Source organism: Myotis myotis, unplaced genomic scaffold, assembly GCF_014108235.1.
Source record: "Myotis myotis isolate mMyoMyo1 unplaced genomic scaffold, mMyoMyo1.p scaffold_m19_p_9, whole genome shotgun sequence".
In the NCBI taxonomy this organism is placed as follows: domain Eukaryota; kingdom Metazoa; phylum Chordata; class Mammalia; order Chiroptera; family Vespertilionidae; genus Myotis; species Myotis myotis.
The window spans coordinates 42,357,061-42,369,686 of NW_023416401.1; positions in this window are offsets into that span (position 1 = coordinate 42,357,061).

Sequence of the window (12,626 nt, forward strand, 5' to 3'; positions counted from 1 at the left end):
CGAGATGGCAGTTCTTGTCAAGCAGGGCCTTGCCTTCCTTGTTTGGAACCTTTTCCTTGGAACCTAGGAGGTCTTCAGGTCCATGCATGGACTGCACCGTGAACAAGGGAGTCGGGTGTGGGGGAATGCATGTGCGTGTGCTCACCATGAGGTAGGAAGGGTTGGCCACACAGGAAGCTGCCAACTGCCATCGGGACGTGTTGCCAACACTGACTTCCACATCCGTCTCACTCAGGTCTTTCATCCTGTCCACGTGAGTTGGTCTCTAAAAACCAGACACTCCATGTGCAAGCGAAGTCTTTTCTCCTTCTCTTGAGAAAATGAACTGCTCAGGCAGCACTTGGGGATATTAAGAGGGAAGGATGGGGAGCACTACATAGGTAATATGGTGTTATTCCATCCTCACAAGAAACTGTGGTATGAAACGACATATTTTGATGACATATTTAGAGATCTGCCTTAATAGGTGATGAGTATTTCTCTATACCTTCCTGATAGACACAATTTTATGGCAGGCAAGAATCCTGTTGGGGCAAAAATACAGGCCACTTTCCAACACTGCAAAATGTCAAACCATATAGATCCATTCTCCTTTTGGCTAATTAAAAATAGCATTTAGTTTATTTTTTCCACCTTATGATCTTGCATCTTCCTTTCTCCTCTAAGACGATACCACTATTATTTCTTCCAATTATAGTTCTTCTGCTTAAAATATCCCATTAAATCTGTTAATATGGGGTGAGCCATTAGAAAAAGGAATGCCCTTAGGAAAGTCTCTGGTTCTCTTAACTCGACATACAGGGGGAGCCTGGCGACGTGTTTTATGGGCTATGGGGACATGGTGGGCTCTCTGATAAAGCACTGAGCCATGCATAAAATTTGTTTTAACAGACATTTAAACAAAGCCTGCTCATTCTTAAGTTTATTGAAATTGACCAGTAACTACCTGGGCTGAAATCATAGAGGAATTCATTGGACCCAAGAGCACTGGCATTTGCGCCAAGAGCTGGGTAAACTGAGGCCAAAAAGGATTTGACCTAGAGCAAATGGAGGTGGGGACAGGCTTGTTGGCTCTAGTTTTTAAATTTTAAGAACTCAGGTCACCAGCCATTTTCTGTACAGGTGGTATAGGTTTATTATTTTTCTTTCTTTCTTTCTTTTTTTTTTTTAATAGCAACTTAAACTGGAGTGGCTGCTGTTTGCAGCTAAGATTTTAGGCAAACTGCCAAACATTTTCTTCACAAAGAAAAATTGGCAAAGCCAAAAGCCTGCTGATTTCTGGGTTATGTGTAGAGGGTTTTTTTCAGGCTTCACAGCTCTTCCTGCCTGATCTTTTGTCTTAAACCTTAATGGTATTTTTTTTTTTTTAAATCAGACTCTTGGGTTTGGTTTTGATTATTGTATCCTTCTAATGCTATAATTCTAAGGAATTCCATAAAGAAAGATAAGATTCAGGACAACTTGGTAAAATTCAATGTAATTTAAATTCTGGGAAAGGACCCACATGGTACCCTCTCCACCGACCAGTATGGTCAAACCCACCTTCTCCATCCCTACTGCCAGCCAGGAAATCTGCCCTACAGGTCCTATGTTACTGTGCCACAAGTCCTTAAAATGGGGATTGCAAGTAAACAAACAGACGTACCAGTGGAGAACGGTTAAAATAAAACATCTTTTCAGTCAAAGTATCTTGCTGGACTCCACACCCAATGTCATGACACACAGCAGATAGAAGCTGGCATTTCTCATAACAAGTCAAAAATAAAATCCATGTTGAGTGTAAATTGTCTTTGGAAAAAAAAATTAAATTAAAAAAAACAATTCTGGGTCAGTATTTCAGGGTCACTCAACCTGGAATTTTGCCCAAAAGTGTTGGTTGGGGGGGGGGGGGTAGGAAGCAATGATTGGTTGTTAGTGGGAATGTTAAATAAGAGAAATGTTAAATAAGGGAGCAACTGGACTCCCACTTTGTAAACACCATTTAACACATTATTTCATTTGTTACACAATATTTTTTTCCGACATTTTGGGGGGATGTGAAGTATCCTGTCTACAGGCCTTTTTTGTTCAATAGCTCACAAACAAAATGCTTCTATGTGTTGCACAAAGAAATGAAATTAATATGTTAGTACAGAGATCACGTAACACTCAACTACTAATGTTTCAGACACAACATGAAAAGCTTTTACCAAAGAACATTTTGTGAAAAGGACTTCTAAACCTTCCACTGCCTTAAAGCAAAAACTTTTTAAGGTTGACTGCTGCTATGAAGTCCCTTAACTTTTCATTTCTCTTTGGCTTATGCACTCAACTTTTTGCTCCTCGATTTTGCCTCTTCATATCCTACACACACACACACTCTCTCTCTCTCTCTCTCTCTCTCTCTCTCTCTCTCTCTCTCTCTCTCTCTCTCACACACACACACACACACACACACACACACACACCACACACACACACAGTAACTGCATTTTTAGTTTTTTTCCATAGCAGTTGCCCCAAAAGGAACAGCCTCCCCCAGAGCTGGTGCCTGTCACCACAGCCCATCACTTGCCTGGTAATTAAACTCTGACTGATTTATTGACTGACAGCCAACAAATCCCACCCTGGTTTTTATGATATACATACTCCCCAGGCTAAATCCAGTCAAACAACAACCCAGTCAGAGAGGGGAGGAGGGGAGAGCCGGGGGAAGGGCCTGTGATATAAAAATAAATACAGAAACCAGCATTCCTTGGCAAAGGAGGCGTTTTGCAAAGGAATAAAAACAGCCTCAGTGCAACATTTTTTTTTCAGATGCGGAGGGAGCCTGGAGATGGGGGACAGTGGGGAAACACCATCCTTTGGCTCTCAGACTCATTCGACCCGCCGCACGTACAGCGCGCTCTGAAGGGGAGCAGGGTGTGCTGCTGCTGCGATGACAGTCGGGCTCCGATTTTACCTAAGGGAAAGCGGCTTTATTAAAAGTCATGGCTGGAATTGCATGACAGGTGCCAATATCCCGCACCCTGACAGATGCGTCGTTTTGCGAAGGCCATTTCCTTGTCAGCGGTCCCTAGATGGAGCTGCCGGCGTCCCCATTTGTCTCTCTTGCAGCGGGTCACACATGCCCGATGTTTGCCTCCCAGCTGCACGGCGTGGTTTGATATGTGCAATCCTCACAATGAGACTTATTAAAAGACAGTCCATTATTTTTATTTAGAGCATTTCCAAAACAAGCAGAGCGCGCCCGGAGATAATTTAAAAATCGTGTGGCAGGTCATCTCTGGGCCAGCGTGGCTCCATTTGAAATGCATAAGAGAGTAGCATCTCCATCCTTACACACACACACACACACACACACACACACACACGCTTTCCAGTTCATAATGGGCAGCATTTGAGTGACATTTAACCCTTGACAAATAGCCCAGACAGCCCAAAGCCCTATTTTGCTATAAAGTACAGCCGCACTTCAACATGAAGTCTTAACCCTGCTCCTTTTTTTCCCTAAATCTTTCTTCCTTTTCTTTTTTTCCTTCTCATTTTCTTGCATTCCTCTTCTATTTTGTTACAGGTGGGCTTTCTCCTCTCAGCAATAGATATAAAATACTCCTGATTGGCTGTATTTATGGGGCCTTTTCATCCTGCCGTTGGTCTGAAGCACAAAGAAAAATGGTCTCTCCCGACCGTGGCTGGTTTGAACAGCAGGTAAAGCTCTGGCAGCTTGCGATGGAAAATTATTACAGATGAAACGATTCCGTCAAGGAAATGGTAAGAGGAAGCTTCCAACGTAAAGGATGCTCGTGCAGACACGCTGGGTAGGTGGTGACACGTGATGGATTCTGCCACCAGGACAAGCATGGCCCAAGGTGGCTCTGCTTTTCCAGATGGGGGAGGGCGAGAGGCGGGACAGCATCAGGAGAGCTGAGCAGCACCGCCAATACCAAAGGTTAGGGTTTATTAGCATGAATATCGGTCATCAGGAGACCCACTGGGTTTTGGCCTCCTTGTTGCTTCTTCTGGTGGAGGGGGGGCCAGATGAAATCTGAGTCAAAAGGCATCAATTTTAGGACCTAGTCCCAGGGCACCCTGGGCACCAGTTAATCTCAAACCAGGAGTGGCTTTAGCAAGTCGCCCAGCCAGCAATTTGCATGCTGGAAGCTCAGCCTCCCTGGAATAGCAGGAAGCATTTTAGGTCGCTCTGAGGTGTGGTCCTCAATGCAGGGAACTGCAGAGTTTGGGGAAGGGCTTGTGCCACCTGCTCTGTCATTCTGCCTGGATCTCTCCAGGAACCCCAGCAAACTCCAAAACAATAAAAGTAAAAAAGTACATAACAGTAAAATTTAAAAATCCCCACCTTACTCACATACCCCTGGAATGGCAGATGGGTTCTGGAGGAAGGATGGTCTCCTGAGGTTCCACCTAAAGGACAGGAGGCTGATGGTCAGGTGGACCACACCACCTTCACACCCTGGAGGCAGGTGATGGAGACACTTACCAGCAGGTGCATCTGAGTAAATTCATTTGCATTTACTAGTGATTTATTGAGTGCCTGCTAGCCTAGTAAGGCCTGTGCTAAGAGCTGGAAACCCAGACATCAAATGTGTGGTCTTGAGCTTCAAAGAGGTCACAGATTTTTTAAACAGATAATAGGATTTCTGACATTGTTTTCCTTAATAATTATGTGTATTTACATACCACTTCTGCTGAACTTATTAATTAACTTCTCAATATTTATTCTGTTGTGGACTGTTGGTTTTCATCCCTCCCTTTGTCATTTTCATCATGTAGCCAGGATGAATACATTCAGTGCTCCGAGTTTTGCCAATCATATTATCCCATCATCTTTCCACTCTTACCTGTTTGACGAGTAGGTTTATTGAAAGTCCGCGAGAAGTGTAGGAATGGTGTCTACTCCTTTCTTCCGATTTGGGGATGCATTCTTTTTCTTATTATTTGGTTATTCAGGTTGCCAGAGGAGAAAGCACCATGAAGGATGGATTCCCTCATTGTTCATGGAGGACCCTGCCATGCTCTCTGGGGGGTCCACAGGCTGCCCATCCAGAGCCAGAAGTGATCTTTCTCACTGTTCCATCATGTGTGAATATTGAAATTACGTTGGGGTCATTTTCGTTGTTTCATTCACTTTTCAGATAATTCCATCACTTTTTCAACAACTACTAATTAAGCACTGGGGCCTGGTGATAAACAATTACAAACATTGACCTCCTTGTGCATCTTATAATCATAGTACCCCAAGGCTCTCCTTGTACTTGACCATGATTACAAACTTATAAACATTATAAACTGGACTATTTATGTTAGTATTTCTAGCTATTCATTGTGATCCCATAGCCTTTACTAAAAGAGGTTCTGTGTTTTATTTTGGTGAAAGAAAAAAGCATTCCCTTATATGATTTGCTATGCTGATTTCATCCCCTTGTTCAGAAGCCTTTGTTGCCTAGTAATTAAATGTAAATTCCTTTCCTTGGCACTCAAGGTTCTTCCTAGTCTGTCCCTAACCTAAGGACCTGCCCTCTTTGTTTCTGACCCCTCCTGGCTTTACCTGTCCTCCATGTTCTGGCGATGGAAACTTATAATTTGCTCAACAAGGATGTGTATTTCACATCTCTGCATCTTTCTACAAACTTTTGCTTTGGCACTTAACCCTTCTGGGTTGGTAAAAATTGTATTATCTTTCAAGTGCAGTCTTTTTGTAATTCTCATGCCAGGATATGTTTTTTATTTTAGAGAGAATGGAGGGAGGGAGAGAGGGCCAGAGAAAAAAAGATGTATGTGAGAGAAGAACATTGATTGGTTGCCTTCAGTATGCCCCAGATGGGAGATTGAACCTGTAACCTAGGTATGTGTCCTGACCTGGAATTGAGCCTGTAACCTTTTGGTGTATGGGACCATGATCCAACTTACTGAGCCATGGCCAGGGCTCAAGAGCAGTCTTCATTGCCTTCTCTAACCCCTCTTCTGTATACTTTGTATGTATGTCTCATATCGCACTTCTAGCCCTGTACTAAAATGTTTTTTTTTTATTTATCACTAGAGGCCTGGTGCACAAAATTCATGCAGCCCGGCCTGCGCCCTCTTTCAGTCTGGGAGTCCTCAGGGGATGTCCGACTGATGGCTTAGGCCTGCTCCCCAGCTTCTGGTTGTGCGGCACTCCACCTGTGGGAGCACACTGACCACCAGGGGGCAGCTCCTGCATTGAGTGTCTCTCCTCTTGTGGTCAGTGCGCATCATAGTGATTTCGGCCCAATCCTGCAGGCATAAAAGTTCAGTCAATTTGCATATTAGCCTTTTATGCCTGCAGGATTGGGCCAAAACCTGCTCTTTGACATCCCCCAAGGGGTCCCGGATTGAGAGAGGGCGAAGACCAGACTGAAGGACCCCACCGGTGCATGACCAAGTCTAAGGAGGGACGCGGGAGGTTGGCCAGCTGGGGAGGGACTGCAGGAGGGCTCCAGGACATGTCTAGCCTGTCTCACTCAGTCCTGATAGGCCGGACCCCAGCAGCAAGCTAACCTACCCATCAGAGCATTTGCCCCCTGTTGGTCAGTGAACGTCATAGTGAGAGGTTGAGCTGCCTTAGCAGATCATTAGCATATTGTGCTTAGATTGGTTGAATGGATGACCTGATGACCGGACATTTAGCATATTAGGCTTTTATTATATAGGATGTCTCCTAGCAGAGTATACGCTCCCCATGGACAGGATCTTATTCATTACTCTGTATATGTAAAATATCTCCTGGATTTCTGTGAGGTGATATGAATAGCTCCCCGATACACACAAACCTTACCTGTATTGGCGTTGCAGACGTAATTCCCATAGTCTCAGAATGGCTGCTTACTAAATCCTAGTGATTCTTAAGAAATTTTGAGAAATTCTTGAGAAATTTTCCTTCTAGGAGAAAAATCCACTCTTTCACAAATTTTACACCAAGAGCTTTATTCATAGCTTTTTGGGGTATCATCTTCTACATAGTAATATAGTAATCTGGATACATAATGTATTCCCACTACTATATTTAAAATATCCAAAAGGCTGGTGGTGATATATAGCTTATATCCCTCATATAACACTGCAATAGAATAATGCCTTTCACATAGTAGGCACACAATAAATGCTAAGGAAAAGACTAGGTAAGTGAATTGATATATTATATATTCACATACTTCTTCAATTTTAATCTATCTAAACTCAACTTTTAATATCACTTTGTAACAAATGTATGTATCATTTGTTCAAGTTATTTCCTTTCTTCTTTCTCAAGACTGATAAGATAAACATGTACTTGGACTCAACACATTTCTGAAAAACCTTTTTTCCACTCCCATTTAAACAAGTTTTTGAATTATTCTCAGGATCCTGGTTTCAGTAACATTTGTTCACGTGGAACGTTTGAATTATGAAGGTGATAGGAAACATATACAATATATAATTAAGAAAAGAAAGTGAGCCCTGGACAGTGTTGCTCAGAGGTTAGAGCAACGGCCCAGGGACTGAAGAGTCGAGGGTTTGATTCCTGGTCAAGGGCATATGCCTAGGTTGCAGGTTCAATCCCTGGACCCTGTCGGGTTGTGTGAGGGAAGCAACCAATTGATGTGTCTCTTTCATATCAATGTTTCTCTCCACCTACCTTCTCTCCCTCCCTTCTTCCCCATCCCTTCCACTCTAAAAGTCAGTGGAAAAAAAATATCCTCTGGTGAGGATTAACAAAACAACAGCAACAACAACAACAAAGGAGAGAGTGAAAGAAAGAGAATGGGGTGGGAAGTGGAAAGAATGGAGGTAGTAGGAACAAGTCAACATAACGTGCACAGTCCAGTGGCCTAATTGCAAAGGAGTTGTCAAGTAAGGACGTTCATTTTAAAACCTTACAGACCACTTTGACATGTAGGAAATGTGTAAGGATTTATGCCTCGTTTAGGTCACTCAAACCAATGCAACTATTTGTTAGGCAGGCACTTGAGACCCTGCTAAACATCGTGCCTGAAAAGGGAATGATTAACAACTTTTTTGAGCTTTTTCAGGAAATAATTTTATTCTAACTTCAAGAAACACATGGTATTCTAGAATCAAAGTTCTCCTCTTGTTTCTATTAGATTTATTCTTTGGCACTATTTTTAAATCACCTAAAATACTTCTAACTGCTCAATGTGTCTCCTCTCAGGTGACTTATGGAGCCCCCATTGAGCTGGACTTGCTCAGGGTTATGAGTTTGGGATTTCACCCGTACTGCCATCTCTGATAGAACTGGTTTTCATTTCATTTCTTTTTTTTTTAAACCAAAGAACTTAGAGGAACAAGTCTCCCTTATTGTTTTAACACTGAGAAGCTCAATCAATAGATTTGTCTCAGAAGGTCAGGAGCAAAAATAGGTATTTGGATAAAATTCTCTAAAGAGGGAAAGAAAAAGAAAAAAAGGAGAGCTGGCAGAAGTTCCCTCCTGAGTAAGAGAGCCCTGTGTTCGCAAACACGGCAGTCTGAAATGGACACCCTTATGCAGAACACCGGTCTGCCAAATCAAGGAAATGGAGATGGAGGTGGGGCAGGCTCTTGATGGGACAACCCTAGAACATGGATTGGGTAAAAAGTAGACACATGAATGTGTGCTTCAAGAGGAGGCCCTGTCCAGCCTCCTCAGGGCCTGCCCACCTGCACCAGGCCAAACTCTGCCCTTGGACTGTCTCACGAGTGACACAGGTTCAATCACTCCCATGCAGCTGCATCTACACACAGAGACCCCACTGTGATGAAATAATCAACCTCGGTTACTATTTTATACTGACTGGTTAGTGACTGTTGGGTAAAAGTATTAAGAGACCAGGTCTTGCTTCTGAATGGAGGAAGGACCCTCAGGTTTGCAAAGTTTCACATTTTTCATCACATTTAATCATTCCACCACTTTTACACCCTTTATTCTTTTTTTAAAAAGTACGTTTGTTTGTTTTTATTGACTTCAGAGAGAGGATGGGAGAGGGAGAGAGAGATAGAAACATTGATGATGAGAGAGAATCATCTATCGGTTGCCTCCTGCATGCCCCAAACTGGGGATTGAGCCTGCAACCTGAGTATGTGTCCTGACCAGGAATCAAATGGTGACTTCTTGGTTCCTGGGTCAATGCTCAAGCACTGAGCCACACTGGCCGGAATGCACTCTTTATTCTTATCACCTCACTGAAGGAAAGGAATCTGTATTACCCAAAATCCATCGTCCCCAAATTCTGAAACTGTGTGTATGTAGTTTATGACTACTGAGATTGTGGAGTAAATGTCAAGCAAAAATGACTCTATCATTATATTAGCAAACCAAATTGGGGAAAAAAATTAAAACCACCCATTTAATTCAGTCAAGCGATTTACTTTGAAAGCAGACAGTTTAATTCCACCCCTTCCCCAAAAGTCACAGTCCTGTGGTTGTCATGACTTGTCCCTCTTTATTTGCAAGATTTGACTGCTCCCTTCACATGTCACCTCTTCAGTCCCCGTGGGTCTGCTCTGCAAAACAGGCATTGATGACACTGCTGTACCTAGGAATTCCATGTGCTGGAAGGTAAAGGCAATCATAGGTGGTATATGTGCACACCTGTGTGCATGTGTGTGTGTATGTGTGACTGCATGTGTGTGTTTGAACCAGTGATGGTTTCCCTCAGAAGACCTTGGAGGAGTTTCCTCATTAGGAGGAAACTTGCCCCCTGCAGACTGGCAGGGAGAGATCAGCCTTAGGTGGTGAAGCACCAGAGCTTTCAGATGAAGGTGCCTCCCACGCCCATCACACCTGCCCCAACTTGAAGATACTTTGCTTTTGTAAATGATATGGGTGTCCTTCAGGTTTCTTTCTTAGGGAAATTCTTGGGAGGGTTTCGAAGATTTGAAATTCTTGGTAAAAAGTTTCCTTTGTCTTTCAGAAAGAGCCATGCTTAGTGTGGCATTTTCTACATTAATCCCTTTGGTACCTCCCAAACCTGTAGTAGAGTCTATGAAATCCCATGGTGTTGTGAGGAAGTGAGGCGTGGGCAGCCAGAGGAAGCGAAACCTCCCCATGTGGGGGTGGACTAAGAGGGTGTGGAATAATGCCCCCCTGCTACTGTGTGCCAGGTATGTCCTATGACTGCCTCACACAACCTACATAATTGTGCATGGCGCCCACCTAGGGTTTCGGGAGGTGACCAGTAGCAAAGACAACAGTGGGCTTCAACCCAGATACAAGGATGGGAGGAACACCACCTGCTAAGGGGAAAGCTCAGGAGCTGACACAAGAAACCCTGCTCTTTCCCAAGAACCCCAGGCAGTGCTTTGATGGTAATGGGTGTCACTAGGCTGTAAGCTGCTTAAGAACCAGTACTATAGTTTATCATATTATCTGAGTGCCTAGCTCATGGAAGAAACTCAGTATTTATTGCCTAAATTATGGATGTTCTTGAAATATGATAATTTAAACATATTTCCAAATAGTTAAAACTCTGAAACAAAAGACAGTTTTTATTTCTGAATAAATTTCTATAGATAGTACTGGGTAAAATGACATCAACATTGAGTTTTCTCTTCTATTCTTTTTTCATTTCCTTAACAGCCACTTTTAAAAAAATTTCTATTTAGTGATCTATAGCTATATCTGTACCGATATCCGTATCCATATTCATATCCATATATATATATATACACACATATATATACACATATATATGTATATATACATGTATAGATACACATTCATTATATTTTAAGCGTCTAATTCAGGCCATCTGCTCTTTCATAGAAAGTGGTTGCTTTTAGATTCCTTTAATGTTTCTACTTATAAAAGATCATAGGTCTGCATAATAATTAGTTTTTTCCTACTAATTGGTGACAACTTGAATCTCCTTTTATCTGAGCATCAAAGTGTTTTAAATATTAACTAAGCTTCACAACCTCTCAGTATGATTTGTGCCATGTGTCTGTGGCAGAGATGGGTCAACTGGTCACTGAGCAGAGCTGGTGCGGGGCTTGTGCAAGACCTCAAGTCTGTCACCGACAGCATCGCATACAGGTCACGGCAGCCTAGACCCAAAGCCATCTGAAAGTGGCTGTCTCTAAACTTCAGAACACAGATCTACATAGAAACGGGCTTGCCTCCGAATAATGTGACTACCCCATTTGACTTAAAACTCAGTCAAACAACACATGTGGCATTTCACTACTATAATCAGTCAGGAGGGGCAAAGGATTCTAATGTGTGAAAAAGCCTCAGCAAAAACATGTTTGAAAGATATTCATATGTGTGCTTATTATAAATGTTACATGAGCTAAGTAAGCATCATTTGGGGCAAACATCAGCACTATAGATATGTCTGTACTCATAGGAGCTAATATTTTTATAATAAAGTATACCTATATGTTTATTATGTAGATTTATAATTAATTATATTAAATACATTGAATTAATCATGTAATAAATATATACTATATAATATTAATTATATATTTAAATAATATAGTTACTAAAATTATATTTAACAACTATGTCATTATTATATAATCCATTAATTAAAATAATTAATGTAAATTATGTATTAAAATGAAGTTATTGTTTATAATAGCGATATTAGCCTATGTCTTGACATAGAAATGCAGGGAGAGGTGCTGCAAATAGGAAGAAAGGGTTCTCCTTTGCCTGGCAAGAGAACCAATACAACTCTGAGACACTCCTGTGATGATGTCATAGGAACAACAGTCCATGGGATGATGTCATAAGGATACAAGTCCAATGGATACTTAAGATCAGGCCCAGAAGAAAGAAAGAAGAGAGAAGAAGAAAAGGAGGAGCAAAAGGGAGAGTACGAGAACAGAGCCCTCTGAATACAGAATCACCTTTCCTGGAAAGGTTACTGAATACATTATAAAGAGCCCTCAGAGGCCCATCCCAAATAGATTCTTGGTAAGAGGAAGGATTCCAAGACCAAAGCCTGGTGCCCTTCAGGGAACACGAGGTCTCCTCTGAAGGGCCAGTTCTGGAGAGCCTGAGGCCTGGAGTGCATTCTGGAGACACAACACTTTCCACATAATTATTACAAGTAACAAGTGCACATCATGGCTGCATTTCCCTACAGATGACAGCAAAGGAACAGAAAGGAAACACATGCTTCATTTTCAGTGGGAAAAAAAGGGATAAATAAGATGCTGTTCTGATTTATCTGAAAGGGCTGATTGATGACAAAAGCAGCTGAGATGGGGTAGAAGAGGAGAAGAGATTGGTGGAGGTGTGTGTGTGTGGGGGGGGGAGGGCTGGGGGCATAAGGGAGGCAGAACTCAGGAAATGTCGGTAAAGGGTATTTCCTGAAGGTGAAGAGCTCACCTTGATGTTAAAAACATCCATATGCCATGTTTTTTAACAAAAGGTGTCAGATGCCTGGGGAGCAAGGCCAATAGCAGATTCTTGTTAGACTCAGAGAAGCAGAGAAGGCGGGGTATAGGAAGAATCCCAGATATGCTGCACATGTGCCAGTGGAGGGCAGAACCGCGGCAGCACAGCAGAGGGAAGTGAGGGTGTGCATTCTAATGGTACCTGCGGGAACCAACCTGGCCCTTGCCCTTGCAGTCCACACATAGAATCTCTTACACACAGTTGCCTAAGGAATACCTATTTT